The sequence below is a fragment of the Cervus canadensis genome, chromosome 14 (assembly GCF_019320065.1).
Source record: "Cervus canadensis isolate Bull #8, Minnesota chromosome 14, ASM1932006v1, whole genome shotgun sequence".
NCBI lineage: Eukaryota > Metazoa > Chordata > Mammalia > Artiodactyla > Cervidae > Cervus > Cervus canadensis.
In genome coordinates, this window is record NC_057399.1 from 18146740 (window position 1) to 18165191 (window position 18452).

The 18452-nt window shown below is 36.3% G+C and overlaps 1 long non-coding RNA gene across 1 annotated transcript in view; it reads right to left on the minus strand.

Annotated features, from left to right (window-relative positions):
* Nucleotides 1-11353: 11353 nt before the first annotated feature.
* LOC122453205 overlaps nucleotides 11354-18452 on the minus strand; it is a 502122-nt gene continuing 495023 nt past the window's right edge. Inside the window, exons 5-6 of the long non-coding RNA XR_006272973.1 lie at nucleotides 12496-12592; nucleotides 11354-11715 (exon numbers count right to left, since the gene is read on the minus strand). This is a non-coding gene — a long non-coding RNA (uncharacterized LOC122453205). The remainder of the gene's footprint in view (nucleotides 11716-12495; nucleotides 12593-18452) is intronic.

The following is an 18452-nucleotide window of genomic DNA, read 5'->3' on the forward strand; positions in this document are numbered from 1 at the left end:
GAAAGTGAAGAGCTAAATAGCCTCTAGATGAAAGTGAAAGAGGAGATGAAAAAGTTGGCTTAAAGCTCAACATTCAGAAAACTAAGATCATGGCATCTGGTCCCTTCACTTCACGGCAAATAGGTGGGGAAACAGTGATAGACTTTATTTTCTTGGGCTCCAAAATCACTGCCAATGGTGACTGCAGCCATGAAATTAAAAGATACTTACTTCTTGGAAGGAAAGTTATGACCAACCTAGACAATATATTAAAAAGCAGAGACATTACTTTGCCAACAAAGGTCCACCTAGTCAAAGCTATGGTTTCTCCAGTAGTCATGTATGGATGTGAGAGCTGGACTATAATGAAAGCTGAGTACCAAAGAATTTATGCGTTTGAACTGTGGTGTTGGAGAAGGCTCTTGAGAATCCCCTGACCGCAAGGAGATCCAACCAGTCCATCCTAAAGGAAATGAGTTCTGGGTGTTCTTTGGAAAGACTGATGTTGAAGCTGAAACTCCAATACTTTGGCCACCTAATGCAAAGAGCTAACTCATTGGAAAAGACCCTGATGCTGGGAAATATGGAGGGCAGGAGGAGAAAGGGACGACAGAGGATGAGATGGTTGGATGGCATCACCGACTCAATGGACATGAGTTTGGGTAAACTCTGGGAGTTGGTGATGGACAGGGAGGCCTGGCGTGCTGCAGTCCATGTGATCGCAAAGAGTCAGACACAACTGAGCAACTGAACCGAACTGAAAAACTACTCTAGAGTTTATTAGTCCACACTCCATTGTTCCATTTATTCTGCATGTGGACAGGTCAGGGTGTATGAGCACCCAGGGACAAAGCATCATTCTCACTGTGTTGCTTATTAATATGCTCCCCAGAATTGTATAACACATCAAAGTTGAGCATAGGAGTATCACTAAGTACAGTGGTGAGATGGACTAAGAAAAGGAAATTTCCCCTCATGTTGCTCTCACAATAGCTCATTTATTCACTTGGAATGCATGTGGCCACTGAACATTTAGTCAAGACATTCGTGTTCAAAACATGGCATGACCATATGCTGAATATTATAAAGCTCATTTACACTGCATGATCTTTCTACTTAGATTTAATGCAGGAATAATGCCTTCCATACAGAGTGTTGTGAAGCTTGGATTCAATTAAAGTTGTGAAGCTAAGTAACTATGTTCAAATACTCAATTAGTATCCACAGAATCTACTGCAGAGTTGAGGCCATATACCCATTAGAAGACAGGAACATAGGTTAAGCAAAAATGGATATTTTTCCCTTCAGGGTCATTTTCCTTTACAAATTTGCTCTGGGAGAATACAATCCTTCATGAATATATGAAGTATGTAACTAGGCAAAATGAAATGGGAAACTATCACTTCTGCATAGTGTCTCTACTCCACAACTCGAGACCTAGTATATCCCAAATATCAATATGCCAGTACTGAGCCAGCTACTTCCAACTTTTTGCATTATGTCTGCATTACTGTCAAAGTATATACATCAATCAGTATATGGCTAAGTGAAAAATACTGTATTCAGAATATGCATCATGTGAAGTCATACGAAAATACATGTGTTGTGTTAACCATTCACACACTCTTAGCCTTCTCAGATTGGAACCTGCTTCCAATCCCTGATTCCATCTTTCTCATCTTAATATGCCTCCAAAACTCAGCACATACACCTTGTGTAAAGTAAGTGCTCGATAAATGTTTGGCTTATTGAAGAGTGACCAAATAAAGCAAAATAAACAAATAACGGTGATAAAATATATATGTATGAGGCATTCTGTCCTTTGAAGGACTTGAAATAAAAACAAAGAATCTAGGGAATTTTAGTAATACAATTGGGGTTGTAACTATGAGAGAGTTGTACACACAGAATCAAATTATAAGGCAAGTGGCAGCAGCAGCCTAGCGGGAAAGAACAGTCCGTGCTGTCCAGATGCAGAACAAATAAGTTTGGGGAAATATGGTAATTGTTATTACTGTGAAATTGACAAGAGAATGGGGAACCACCATGACATTTGATTACTACTTAGTCAATATTCAAGTTCATAACAAAGTGAGCAGATGTTAGCCAAAGCAGACGTGAAAATGTATCTAATAAAATAAAGACTAAAGGGATTTGATTGCTTGCTTACAACATACATTCATTTGATGAAAAAAAGAAACCTTCAAACTTAACCCAACAAAAGTGGCACATTTGGTTCATTTCCTTCAATTTTGCTCTATTTCCCTCCAACAAAATATATCAATTGTCCAAGATGATGCAATTGACAAAAACTTTCACTACTTGTGCAGCCCACTTGTCCCAAATCATCCTTCTCTTTCTTGTCAGGGCCCAAGTAGGACTTATGTGGGAATTTTTCATTTATAACAGAGAGAAATATCAAATAGGATCAGAGAGCTAAAAACATTAAGAACCTAAAGTCCAGAAGCCAGAGGGTCACAAAGCATCAGCAATTTTTTCCCTAAGAGTACAGGTAATTATAATTTACAGCTAATGCTTGAGAAATGCTGGGTTAGAGATAAAAGATTCACGTTCCCAGAAGCTTATAATGGTGACTTGAGACCTGAATCTTCAGCCATCCCTTGGGACCTACCTTGAGGAAAAGGAAATGGCAACAAATATTTCAGTACATCAGTTCCAGTCTAGCAAATTGGATTTCAGATCCAAGCATTGGTCCTACTGAGGACAAAGATGGAAAGGAAGGAGGAGGTGAAGGAGGAGAAGAGAAAGAATAGGAAAGCAAACAAACTTGTGAGACTCATGGCTCCACTCTCTGGAAGGAGCTACATTTTCCAGTTTTCTATTTGGCCACAGCTGAAATAGACACTGGTAACCTTGGGGCAAATATTTTATATTCTGCTTCCTGCTTGTAGGATGTTAGGGACTCATGAGTCATGGTCTCCAACAGTCAAAGACAATATAGCCTAGTTTATGGTTTCTTTGGCAGTAAGACAATCTTAAAAGCTTAGTAGACTTGTTACCTGATTGGTGGTAGTCAGTTCATGAGCCAGAAGCCTCATTCAGTTTTTTCCTTTTTCTTGACAGGCTTCTTAATTTGCTATATTTGTTTTTTTTTTTTTACCCACTTACCTTTAGTTGGTGGTGATTATGTTGGGCTCATTAGCTTCTATAGAAGGGCTGTATGTTCAGTCTCTCTTCTTTTCTAGCTGTTTTTCCAATTGAAATCACTTGCCCCACAGTGAGTGGGCAACTACACTCTCAATTTTATTATTGCAACACACCTCAACTTTAATTGAATTTTATCTCTCAAAGCATTTCTAATTTTAGTTTTACTATTTATTGTTGAAAGTGAGTGCCTTCCAGTTCCACATATTGCAATCTTAAGAACACTATCCAATCCCTTTCATTCATGATTACAAATGAGGAGATTCTTTTCTAAGGTCAACTCTTTGTATAATATTTTATGAAAAGTAGCCAACATCTATCAACATATACTACTAATCAGCTATACTTCAATAGCATACATTAAAAAAAAAAAAAAACATACTCTACTAACATTTCATTTTTCAGTGTCTTTCCCTAGGGCCACATATTCATTAGTTACCTGATCTGACTTTTCTATCAAAAACTTTATCACATAACTTGCTATTAACCATGAACTATCATCCTTACAGGTTCTGATTAAAGTCTTGCTGTCCACATCCATTTCTAAGACAGTAATTTTTGTTTGTTTGATTTTAGTTATTGCAGCATTCTACTTTGAGTTACCAGTTAACTACCTTAAATTCAAATGATCAGTGTTTCAAACTGTATGGTTTATTTCTCACTCACAGTTTACATTCACTGTCAGTCAGCCAGGTGCTCTGCTTCATGTGATCTTCACTCTTGATGATAACGCAGTCACTCTCTAGATTCCTGTCAGCTGCTGTGCAAAATTACATCTTCACACACAGAAATCAAATTCTCTAATTTAAATGTCAATCATGTTCATGTTTTTTGCAATACATTGATCAATATTAGCCAAATGGCTCCACCTACAACAGGGCCAGGAAGTGTAATCCTACCACTAGTTGAACAGAACTGCTGAGTACCATGCCCCTACAGTCTAATCTCTGCACTACATGCTAAACTGCTTCAATCATGTCTGTGTCCAGCTCTTTGTGACCCTATGAACACAGGAAGCCTGCTAGGTTCCTCTGTCCATGGGATTCTCCAGGCAAGAACAATAGAAAGGGCTACTCTTTCTTTCTCTAGGGGCTCTTCCTGACCCAGGGATCCACCCCACATCTCTAATGTCTCCGGCATTGGCAGGCGGGTTCTTTACCACTAGTGTTACCTGGGAAGCCTCAATCTCTGCACTACAGCCAAGGGAATTGATTAAATTGGTCAGACACATCACCACACTGCTCAACTCTCCAAAGGCTTCCCACCAGTCAGTGAAAGAGCCAAAGTTCATACAATGGCCTCCACCCCCACACTCCCCATTATTTGGCCACTTAACACTTCTCTGCCTCAACTTCCTCTCTTTTTTCCTTCTCTCACTCTGCTCCAGTCATACCAGATTCTTTGCTGATTCTTGTACATGTCAAGCTTCCAACTGGCTCAGGTTTTACACTTGCTTCTCCTTCTGCCTGGAATATTCTTTCCACATGCATGTCCTCTCTAACATCACCTATCAGAGAAGCCTTTCCTGATAACGCTGCATAAAATGACATCCCACACCACTGCTTCTAATTCTCCAGCTTCCTTATTCTGCTTCATCAGTTTCATTGCTGAGCAATGCCTGACATACTATGCATGTGTTTAATATCTATATTCTCCCAGAAAATATCATATCTTGAAAGAAAGGCTTGTTTGTTTTATTTGCTATAAGATCTTAGGAGCCTAATATAAGCCGACCACCTAGTAGACAATAAATACTTCATGAATAGATAAATGAATGTATCAGTGAACACAGTGCTGGTCCTAGGGCAACAAAGCACCAAGTACATTACAATATATGAAAAGTAGTATCAGATATGGGGAATAAAAGACAGACAAGATGAAAAAGAAGTTATCAAAGACAAATTTTTCTTCTTCCCAATTTCTCCTATAACTCATCTTGGTTTGTAAGAGAAACAAATTTAAAAGAATTTTTTTTTATTTAAAAGAAAAATTTTTAATTTTTTGAAGGAATATTTTTATTTAAAAGATTTTTTTTACTTGAAAGAATAATTTTTAAAATTTTTTATCTAAAAGAACTTTTTTCATTTAAAAGAATATAATTTTCCAAGGAAAATATATGGACCTAAATTTCTTCTTCCCTCTCTTCATTCTCTTGCTCTGACTCCTGAACTTCCATTGGCTTTAAAGGATATCATATATACATTATTAATACTAAAATAGAATGCTTGTACAAAATAGAGAAGAGTTGAAAACTAAGGGAAAAAATAGTGAACACATGAAAAATAAAGCAAGGAATGAGGAAATACTTTGTGCCTTGAAAATCCATCATAAAACTTTCGACATGCAGTATAGGGAGATCTAGATGAAAAAGTCATCAATCTCCCTGACATAACAGGTGGTATTTTCCCAAGTCAACAAAATAGGAAACTAAGTCACAGAGCAGTTTAATTAATTGCTTAGAGTCATAGTATTATGAGCAGCAGAAGTAAACCCACTGCTAGACTTTCTTATCCCTGGTTTGCTTGTTCCCTTTCAGTCCCATAGTACACGCATATGAGATATCATTCTAAATTTAGCTAGAGGCAGGAATACGTAATTTGCTCTTGACAGCAGAACTTGTGTTTAAGAAAACCACCATCACGTTCTAAAATAATAGATAAAAATATTTCAAAGAAGTATAAATGTCAAATGCAAATATCCACATAGAAAAGGAATTGGGAGAATGTCTGCAAGTGAATAGTTTTATATCTTGGTTTTTCTAAGACAGCAAAAATGACTACAATTTTGTTTATTGTTCATCTTCCTTTCTCCTTCTTGACAAGAGGCTAATTTTCTACTAGGCCAAAAACTGGCCATAAATATATACCCACATGAAGATTCAGAGACTGTTTGGTCTAGTGTTTCCTGAGTTTTTTAATTCACAACTTCCATTCACATGATCTTTTAAAACATGAACTTTCATAATCATTTCTAATTTTTTGTGGTATTCAAAAAATATGCAAATTTAGGTTAACAATTTACTTTGTTATACCATGACCAAGTGTGATTTATTCCAAGTATGTAAGGCTGATTTAATGTTCAGAAATAAATTAGCATATAACATAATTATCACATCAACAGACTAAAAAAGAAAAGCCACAGGGTTGTATGAATAGATACAGAAAAAGTTTTTCATGAAACCCTACATCCAGTGATGATAAAAATCTTAAAATAATAAACTAAGCATAGAGGGGAACTTTCTCAACTTGATAAAGACTATCTACACAATCTTACAGCTAACATCATACTTTATGATGAGAAACTCAAAGCTTTTCTTTCCACTAAAATATGGTAAAGGCAATGATGGCCCCTGCTACAACTCCTTTTCAATATCAAACTGATAGTCCTTGCTAGTACAATAAGGCAAGGCAAGGAAATAAAAGCTATACAGATTGAGAAGGAAGACAGAAAACTGTCTCTGTTCACAAATGATATGATTATCTTTGTAGACAATCTGAATGAATCAACAAATAAACACTCAGAACTAATAAGTGATTACAGCAAGGTTGCAGGACAAAAATCAATTGCTTTCTGATATGTCACAAATGAGTAAGTAGAGCTTCAAATCAAAAACACAATGCCATTCTTGCTATCATACAAAAAATATTTAGTTATGAATCTAACAAAATATATACAAGATCCATAAGAGGAAAGCCACAAAACTCTGATGAATGAAGTCAAAGAACTAAATAAGTGGTGAAATAGTCCATGTTCATGAACAAGAAGACTTAATATTGTCAAGATGTCACTTTTTCCCAACTTGGTCTATCATTTCAGCTCATTTCCAATGAAAATCCTAGAAAGTTAATTCATGAACACCAACAAACTGATTCTAAAGTTTATAGGGAGAAGCAACTCTTCTTCCATCAAGAAGAGTCAACACAATGTCAAAGAAGAACCAAGCTGGAGGACTGATACTACCCAACTTCAAGACTTACTATTCAAATATAGTAACTAAGCAAGTGTGGTATTGGCAAAATAACAAATAGATCAGTGGTAGAAAGATCTTGGAAACAGACTCCTACAAATAGAGTTAATTGATCTCTGACAAAGGAACAAAGACAATACAATGGAATAGTCATAGTTTCTTCAACAAAAGATATTAGAACTGGATATCTACAGGTTAAAAAAAAAAATGGGTCCAGATAAAAATCTTACACCCTTCACAAAAATTAACTGAAAATGAATTACAGATGTAAATGTGAAAAACAAAAGTATAAAACTCCTAAAAGATAACAAAGGAGGAAACCTAGATGACCTTGAGTATGGCGTGGTTTTTTTTTATAAAATACCAAAGACATTATCAATGAAAGAAAAATTTGATAAGCTGAACTTCATTCAAATTAAAAGTTTCTGCTCTGTGAAAGACCATATCAAGAGAATAAAAAGAGAGCCCCAGACTAGGAGAAAACATTTGCAAAAGACATATCTGATAAAGGACTGTTACCCAAAATCTACCAAAACTCTTAAAACTCAACAATAAGAAAACAATAACCCATTTTAAAATGAATAAAAGGCCTTAAAAACACTTCAAATAAGATGTATAGATGGCAAATAAACATTTTAAAAGATGCTTCACATCATATATTAACAGGGAAATAAAAATTAAAACAATGAGATGCCACTGCACAGCCATTAGAATGGACAACATTTGGACAAGGACAACCACAAATGCTGGAAAGAAGGTGAAATAACAGAAACTCCTATACACTGCTAGTGGAAATGCAAAATGATATAGCAACTGTGGAAGATACTTTGGCAGTTTCTTATAAGAGTAAATATACTCTATCATATGACCCAGCAATCATGCACTATGGCATTTATTCAAAAGGGTTTAAAATTTATGTCCACACAAAAACCTATACATGGATGTTTATAGCAGCTTTATTCACGATTGTTGAAACTTAGAAGCAACCAAGTAGCATTCAATAAGTAAATAAACAAACCGTGATATATCCAGACAATGAAATAGTATTTGACACTAAAAGGAAATGAACAATGAAACCAGGAAATGTTATGGAGGAATTTTAAATTCATATTATTAACTGAAAGAAGCCAACATGAAAATGTTTGAACTGTGGTGTTGGAGAAGACTCTTGAGGGTCCCTTGGATTGCAAGGTGATCAAACAAGTCAATTCTAAAGGAAATCAAACCTGAATACTCACTGGAAAGACTGATGATGAAGCTGAAGCTTCAATATTTTGGCCACCTGATGCGAAGAGCCATCTCATTAGAAGATACCCTGATGCTGGGAAAGATTGAATACAGGAGGAGAAGAGGACGACAGAGGATGAGATGGTTGTATGGCATCACCAACTTGATGGAGATGAGTTTGAGCAAGCTCCAGAAGATTGTGAAGGACAGGGAAGCCTGGCGCGCTGCAGCCCATGGGGTCTCAAAGAGACAGACACGACTGAGTGATTGAACAACAATGTGAAAATACTACATACTGCATGATTTTAACTATAAGATATTCTGGAGAAGGAAAAACTACAGTGACACTTCAAAGATGATCAGTTGCCAGGATGGGGTGAGGTGAAGAGGCACAGCACAGAGTCTCCTTAGGGCATCGAAAATACTCTAGACGATAACATCATGACGGTACATGTTATCATACAGATGTCCAAACCCACAGAATGTACTAAACCAAGCGTGAACTGTAAACTGCGGACTTTGGCTGATTATGATGTGTCATTATAGGTCCATCCTTGGTTTTAAAAAAAGGTACCATTTTGGTGAATGATGTTGATAATGGGGGAGGCTGTCTACGCCTGTGTGGGTACATGGGAAATCTCTATCTTCCTCTCAATTTTGTTGTAACCCACCAACTGCATTAAAAATTGTCCTTAAACATAAAAATGATTCTATAAAAATTCAAGTTGTAGATTAATAGAAATTTTTTATTAATATATAACATATTACTTGATATTATGAGTAATATAATGGAACCCCAACAACAGGATATACAATCTTTTCAACCATGCCTAGAACATTCTCAAAGATTGGCCATATGTTAGTCTGTATAACAAAAAAGGCTTAACATATATAAAAGATTGAAAGTATACTTCCATGATGGCTCAGGCAGTAAAGACTCTGCCTGCAATGCAGGAGACCTTGGTTTGATTCCCTAGGTCAGGAAGATCCCTTGGAGAAGGGAATGGCAACCAACTCCAGTATTCTTGCCTGGAGAATTCCATGGACAGAGGAGCCTGATGGGTTATAGTCCATGGGGTCACAAAGAGTTGGACAGGACTGGATGACTAACACTTTCACTTTTACAATGAAACTAAATAAGAAATCAATAGCAGAAGAATTTAGGCTATTCACAAAGAAATGGAAATTAAACAATGGACTCCTAACTAACCAAATAGGTCAAGAAATTACAAGGGCAATTAGAAAACATTCTGAGATGAAAGAAAATGACTGCACAATATACCAAAGCTTAAGGGATGTAGATAAAGCACTCCTCACAGGTTACATAGGTAGTGACTAAGGCTTTGAGCCTAATAACAAACTAAGATGTGAGAATACTTCATTGCAACTAACTGCTCTGTGAACACAGACATGGTCAGACTCAACCTGCCCTATTTAAAGGAACCCATTATCAGCCTTAATGACTTGAACCACTTCCATCCTTTGAGCCTTTGCAAACTGTTGGTCTTGTCCAATGAAGTCAATCTGCACATAAAGAATCTGAGGTATAGAGGGAATGACATTTGTCTACTGTCAGTCAGATGAGTAGTGACAGAACCAGTATGCCAAGCCAGGCTCTGAGTGCCCTTTGCATCAAACCATGCTTAAGACAGTCACATTTCACACATACATTGCCACCAACTGATGACTTTGATAATGTTAGTGATGAAATAGAATAGTATTTACTATGTTTATTTCCACAACATAGTTCAGTTCAGTTCAGTCACTCAGTTGTGTCCGACTCTTTGCAACCCCATGAATCACAGCACGCCAGGCCTACCTGTCCATCACCAACTCCCAGAGTTTACTCAAACCCATGTCCATTCAGATGGTGATGTCATCCAGCCATCTCATCCTCTGTCGTCCCCTTCTCTTCCTGCTCCCAATCACTCCCAGCATCAGGGTCTTTTCCAATAAGTCAACTCTTCACATGAGGTGGCCAAAGTATTGGAGTTTCAGCTTCAGCATCAGTTCTTCCAATGAACATCCAGGACTGATCTCCTTTAGGATGGACTGGTTTAGATCCCCTTGCAGTCCAAGGACTCTCAAGACTCTCTCCACACCAATAATTCAAAAGCATCAATTTATCGGCGCTCAGCTTCTTCACAGTCCAACTCTCACATCCATACATGACTACTGGAAAAACCAGAGCCTTGACCAGACGGACCTTTGTTGGCAAAGTAATGTCTCTGCTTTTTTAATATGCTATCTAGGTTGGTCATAACTTTCCTTCCAAGGAGTAAGTATCTTTTAATTTCATGGCTGCAGTCACCATCTGCAGTGATTTTGGAGACCCCCAAAATAAAGGCTGACACTGTTTCCACTGCCTCCCCATCTATTTCCCATGAGGTGGTGGGACCAGATGCCATGATCTTAGTTTTCTGAATGTTAAGCTTTAAGCCAACTTTTTCATCTCTTCTTTCACTTTCATCAAGAGGCTCTTTAGTTCCTCTTCACTTTCTGCCATAAGGGTGGTGTCATCTGCATATCTGAGGTTATTGATATTTCTCCCAGCAATCTTGATTCCAGCTTGTGCTTCTTCCATTCCAGCATTTCTCATGATGCACTCTGCATATAAGTTAAATAAGCAGGGTGACAATATACTGCCTTGATGTACTCCTTTTCCTATTTGGAACCAGTCTGTTGTTCCATGTCCAGTTCTAACTGTTGCTCCTGACCCGCATACAGGTTTCTCAAGAGGCAGGTCAGGTGGTCTGGTAGTCCGATCTCTTTCAGAATTTTCCACAGTTTATTGTGATCCACACAGTCATAGGCTTTGGCATAGTCAATAAAGCAGAAATAGATGGTTTTTCTGGAACTCTCTTGCTTTTTCAATGATCCAGCAGATATTGGCAATTTGATCTCTGGTTCCTCTGCCTTTTCTAAAACCAGCTTGAACATCTGGAAGTTCCCGGTTCACATATTGTTGAAGCCTGGCTTGGAGAATTTTGAGCATTACTTTACTAGCGTGTGAGATGAGTGCAATTGTGCAGTAGTTTGAGCCTTCTTTGGGATTGCCTTTCTTAGGGATTGGAATGAAAACTGACCTTTTCCAGTCCTGTGGCCACTGTATAGTTAGAAACAAACAAAACTGTGAAGACACTCAGATATAAATCATGTTCAGTCTTGTAAACTTATTAAGTCACAGTAAGTCTTCTTCTTGTAGGATGTCTTCCTTTTCTTGGTTTCAGAAATAGTTTTCCTTCAGTTGAACTCCTTGGGATAGATACTTGTTAAGGCCATGATTGTATACAGGGCTATAGATAAAATGTGTCCTGAAATTTGTCCAATTGCACTTCCGTGAAATTATCTTTGAAGTTAATCCTCTAGTATCATGCCTAAATAAAGAATAAAGAATTAAGAATTCATGCCTTAATTAAGAATAAAAATATATGTCTCCTATCTCTAATAACTATAATTGTGTTTTGAGCATGCATGTGAATGTACTCCTAAAGTCTATCTAGTTCTTTGCTCTCTTCTATAGAGTACAGATGCCACTGTCTGCCATACTGAGATTAATCTCTCTTCTTTGAGGAAGGCTCAAAGGATGTATAGTAAATATAGACTAGTTAAATTAGGAAAAAGTTGTTTTTTCACCTACATATAAGAAAAAGGGTAAGCAGAAACTATGTGGAGATTGGGGTCAGTCCTTCTAGAATAAGCCACCATGAGTTTCCTATTGCTGCGTTCTGTGCAAAAGCCATGAATGTCTTCTCTCCAGCATACATAAAAGGTCAAAAATGTATTGACTTCTGCTTCCACCCATGAAAGATAAACAGCTGCAGCAATTTCCCTCCCACAGTAAACAACTAGAAAACTGAATAAATTACATTAAATAACTGTTTTCAGGCATTGGACCTAGCCAACTCAGGACAGCAATCCCTGAAAAAAGGAAGATGAATAACATGAGCTCAAAGATTATACTGAAGAGTGTTTCTGACCACAGCACAAAGAGTGGAAACCCAAAGGAGCCTAGGGTTCTCAATGAGTTGAGGAAACAGAGGCGGCTAGAATTTGTGAGTCAGTATCTCAGAAAGGAGAAAACTGTACAGATAGCAAGTTCCCCTTGAAGCCTTAGATAATTACTACTGATCTGTGAACAAGGGAGAGAAACTTACCTGATGTCAGAGTAAGAACAATGGGAAAGCAGTAGGAAGAACAATGTCCAGAGCTCATATGAGCTCTAGAAACAGTTCACTCTTGCACCAGCTAGAACTGAAAGACATTTTGATACATGAAGCACTGACAGACTCCTCAGCAAAGTATCATCTTAGTTGTAGAGTTAAAAACAGTAGACTAAAGGTCACTATGATCATCCTAACAAAGCCTGAAAACAGTTTTCAAAAACATCTAACTGGTTCAAATTAATTTAGCTATGTACTAAAGCAAAACCCAATAGTCTCTGAAGGAATACAACATAATGCAGCAACCAATGACATAAAATTTATGATATACAAAAATTAACTGCATTTTCCTACCAGCAATGAATAATTAAAAATTTAAATTAACAGGCACATTCATAAATCAAATACTACCATTATAACAAAAGCACAGAATATTTTGAGATATATTTAAAAACACATGTAAGTTTTGTTCACTAAAAACTATAAAATGTTACTGAGAGAAATTAAAGAAAACTAAAATAAATGGAGAGCTATACCATATTCTTAGATCAGAAGTCTTAATATTGTTAAACTGTCTGTTGTCCCCACTGTTGGGATGCAATTCAATCCCAAAGTCCCAGCTGGCTGTATTGTAGAACCTGACACTGTGATTTTAAAATTCTTATATAAATGCAAGGACTCTAGAATAAGCAAAATAATTTTTAAAAGAACTAAATTTGGGAGGTGAGAGAGGTTCAGGAAGGAGAGGACATATGTACACCCATGGCTAATTCATGTTTATGTACGGCAGAAATCAAACCAATATTGTAAAGCAATCATCAATCAAGTAAAAATAAATACAACTAAAAAAAGAACAAAATTGGAGTGCTAACACTGTCTGATTTTAAGACTTACTATAAAAGTATAGTAGTCAAGACAATGTGGTTTTGACACAAAGATATATATATATATATATATGTATATATATATATATGTATATATATGTATATATATATATATATACACACACACACATATATGCAGCAATGGAACAAAATAGAGTCAGGAACAGATACACACACATTTGTATATATACATACAAATATTAGTACAAATATTTTTATACTTGTATATATATTATACAAATATATAATATAATATATATATTATATATATATATAACAACTACTATTCAACAGAAGCACCAAAGCAATCCAGTAGTAAAAAGATAACTTCTATCAAAAAAAGACACTGGAACAATCATGCATGTGAAAACAAACACACACAACAACAAAAACAAAGATACTTATTTTGCACAGTATACAAAAATATTAATAATTTAAAATACATCATAGACCTAAATATAAAAGCCAAAATAAAATCTTTAGAACAAAAAGACAAAAGGCTCTGAAAATTTTTTTAATGCAAAGATTTCTTAGATAATATATAAAAAGTATAAACCATGAAAACATTGATAAATTGGCCTTGCTCAAACTATAACCTTATTTTCTTTGAATGTTTTAGGAAACAAAAATCAAGCCAATGACTGGCAGTTAATATTTTCAAAATGTACATATGACAAAGGGCTTGTATGAAGAACATATATGTTTAAAAACCTGTTAAAGATTGGGTCATTTATTTTTCTGGAATTGAGCTTCAGGAGTTGCTTGTATATTTTTGAGATTAATCCTTTGTCTGTTGCTTCATTTGCTATTATTTTCTCCCAATCTGAGGGCTGTCTTTTCACCTTGCTTATAGTTTCCTTTGTTGTGCAAAAGCTTTTAAGTTTCATTAGGGAGGTGGGAGGGGGGATCGGGATGGGGAATACATGTAACTCCATGGCTGATTCATGTCAATGTATGACAAAACCCACTTTAATACTGTAAAGTAATTAGCCTCCAACTAATAAAAATAAATGAAAAAAAAAACCTGTTAAAGATAATAATAAGAAGACAAACTACACAGCAACAACAAAAGCAGAGGTTTTAACAGACACTTCAACAGCAAAGATATGTGCACATAAGTGAAAAATTGTGCAAGTCCTTTAGTCATTAGGTGATGCAAAATAAAACCACCACAGAACAAAACTATACAACTACCACATTAAGCCCACCGTAACAGGGCAGGTGGTGTGGTAAAGAACCCACCTGCCAGTACAGGAGACGTGGGTTCGATCCCTGATCTGGGAAGATCCCACAGGCTGTGGAGCAACTGAGACCATCGTGAAAGTCACTCAGTTGTGTCCGGCTCTTTGTGACCCTGTGGACTGCAGCATACCAGACTCCCCTGTCCTTCACTATCTCCCAGAGTTTGCGAGTCGGTGATGCTATCTATCCATCTCATCCTCTGCCACCCTCTTCTCCTTTTGCCTTCAACCTTTCCCAGCATCAGGGTCTTTTCTAGTGAGTTGGCTCTTTGCTCCTGGTGGCCAAAGAACTGGAGCTTCAGCTTCAGCATCAGTCCTTCTAATGAATATTCAGGGCTGATTTCCTTCAGAATTGACTGGTTCGATCTCCCTGCTGTCTGAGGGACTCTCGAGAATCTTCTCCACAACAATTTGAAGACACATGAGTTTCTGAATACTGAACTCTAGAATTGAGTGGACATTCCCACCCTGTTCGACAGCAATTCTGGACCTGGGAAGACTATTGATGAAAGGGGCCAAGAAGGGTTCTTGATCTTTATGACCAGATGTGACCACTAGAAATAAAAGGGGGAGCTGGGCCAAGAAAATTTGACTTTTTATTTCAAATTTTATCAATTCGGGAAATCATGATACCTTCCCTAGGGCAGAGGGCATAAAAAGTAGATGAAAGTCAGGAGTGTTACACAGAGAGCTCACTTTCCATGGAAGGTGGCATCAGGAATGAGACACAAGCATCCCATACCAAGAGCATCTACCTCATTATAATCTTTAAGTTATCCTACCCCACATAAGCTCATTTATTAGACCAATTTCATATGTATAAATAATATGTGTGCACAAATATATGTATACATTTCATATGTACAACTCATGTCTTTTAATGTTTACATCCAGACAACTCTGTGATCCACACAGATAACATATTTCTTGACAAGCAATTCACTCAGCCTCCTGGTACACCTACTGCAGGCTCTGATCATCCTTCTGCAGGAAGTCATAGTCAGGAACTTGTGCCACCAATGAGAGCATCTTGGTTCTTTATCACTGTGACTTTGGTGTTTGAAGCCATCTCCTTTTAAAGAGCTGATCAAAACAGGAAGGTAGCTGTTGAGTTGGCCAAAAGGTTTGTTCATTGTTCAATACAGCTCTTGGTGAAAATGAAAAGGGAGTCTCTTATTTTTATTTAAAATGGAATTAACTTTGCGGCCAACCCCAATATATCGTGTAGCCTTCAGAGTGCCAAAACAAAGATAAAGGCTAATGGCAGAGTGAGAGCTAAGGCAATTGAGAAATGTCTAGATCTAGATAATGCTAATATCTTTGTCCCAGCCAATGGAGAGGGATGCCATAAATCAAGGACAACCACCATTTAAAGATACATAAAGGTGTGATGAGGCATTTAGGAATGATGACTTATTTTTGAGTTAGCAATTGCAATGCTGGACTTTTCCATCTTGTGGTTCCTTTAAAATTAATACTCTCAAATCTGCTCTCTCTTTTATAACTTCAACTCCTGCTTCCTTATCATTTGGGAATTGTCTCTCAGACTACATACTAGCTTTCAGTTGCTTCCTTTGGTTGTCAGATCACATGTCTAATTTTCCTGAAGTACAAAGAATTCTTTCTCACTTCTCTCTGCCTTGCAGGTTAGTAAACTATCTCTATAACTCCTTAAAAATGATGTTTGAGTTGTAGTTTGGGCCTTTTCTTAAAGAAGGTAGCAACATTTCTACTCTGAATTGATAATAGAAAAATATATTTTTAATTAAATACTTAAGGTTAGAAAAGGATACCATTTGTTTTTCTAGTGTGAGTGATCACAGGGGATAGAATTTCTGTTGGCATTAGCAGAACAGCTTTTCTCTAAATATCTGAGTTATTTGGGTAACTATTGTAAAGAAAATTCATCCATAACTACAAGGAAAAAAATAAAAGTTGTATACCAAGATCTCTGAATGAATAAGATTGTTGAGACTTTAACATTTCTCAATTTAAAAATTCAGCTTTCAATATATTAATAAAGACTTCAATATGACTAAGAAAGCTACATCATGTTCAGTAACTTCTAAAATGAGCACAATTTAGTTTGTACAGTCATAGGCCACTGAAAGTGGAAGATTTTATTGGGCCATTCTAGCCACACTCTGTCTCTGGTGAAGATCTTCACCAATATCCCTGGCAGGCATTAAGCAATTAATTAGAGAGATTACAGTCCACAGCTCCCAATCCTTTGCATTAGAAAAGGTAGATATTTTTATCTTACTATTATTTAATCTTTTCTATTATTTACTAATTTTCCTAATTGTATCTTATGATACTATTCTTTCATTAACATAAGTGGTATCTCATTTCTCTTAAGTCTTGGCTTCTCCAAGTCAAATATTCTGTTTCTTTAACTGCTCAGGAAACTCAAATGATAGAGTCAACATCGACTTGATTTTTTTTTTTGAAAAAAATTAAGTGTTTTCAATTTTATATTCCTGAAAAAAACTTTTTTTTCAAAGATCTAATTTCTCTGAATCACTTCAGTTTATCTTATCACTTTCATTCTGTTTCTTCAAGATACCAGGGTTTGACTGATGCGTGAATCTATTTTTCTGGCATTCTTTGCAAACTTTTCTCTTAATTTGGGGATTAATCGTTCCAACTTTTTTTATTTTCCCTTAGAGCTGTTACACTCCCACAGTCTAACTCAGTATCATTATATATATGTGTGTATTTATAAACATATATGGTGGGAGAGATTGATGACAAATATCTTTTATGTATATATATATGTAGATTAACAAATATCCTTTATATGTTGATATTGATGCAAGTTTGATTTCTGGGCACAGAACTAGATTTATCTTACCTCTTCATAGCAACATTATGTCATTAATATATTATCATTGATTCAAATATGTCCTCTTTTTATGTTTTATTTCATATTCTCCCCATCAAAGTCAGCCATTTGCATGTTTGTACTTGGGATCTACCTTCCACAAACTTTATTTTTTGGGTATATGCATATCAATGTATCATATCTAACAATGTTTAGTGCAATTATTTTTTAAAACTTTTAATTAAAAAAAACTTTTATTTTTATATTGGAGTATAACCATTTAACAATGTTACAATAGTTTCAAGCGCACGCCAGAGCGATGCAGCCAATATATACGTGTACCCACTCTCCCCCAAACTCCCCGCCCATCCAGGCTGCCACATAACATTGAACAGAGTTCCTTATGCTATACGGTAGGGCTGGATAATTTTTATTTATTTACTTAAACAGCATTGAGCTATAAGTCATTCAGTTTATTGTTAATATATTGATCTATTATGTCAGACATGACAGCGACTGAAGAACAATCACATTAATATATGTACAGTTAGTTTTTGGAATCCTATGGAGGAGACCCTCATAAGAATATTTTACATTTTATACATATTCTTTCTTTTTATTCATTTCTAGTTTGTTTTCATGTCTTTGCTACTTCAAACAATGCTATCGATAACATTCTCCTACCTGGGCACTATGTACCTGGTAACACTATATACCTGAGCAAGATATTTTCTCAAGTACACACTTGACTGCAATTACTGGGCATATGTACAATATGTACATATTCAACTTCTCTCAATATTACCAAATAGTTCTTCAAAATAGCTGCACCACAGAAGTGCATGAAGGTTTCCATTTATCGACATCCTCCTCATCCCTTGGTTTATCTTATCCTGGCATTCTTTATTCCTCGCTGGTCACATATTAGTCATTGAAAACACTCTCATAATTGGGGTTTTGTTTTCTGAGTTGTTGGTCATGACTATGATCATACTTTGTCTC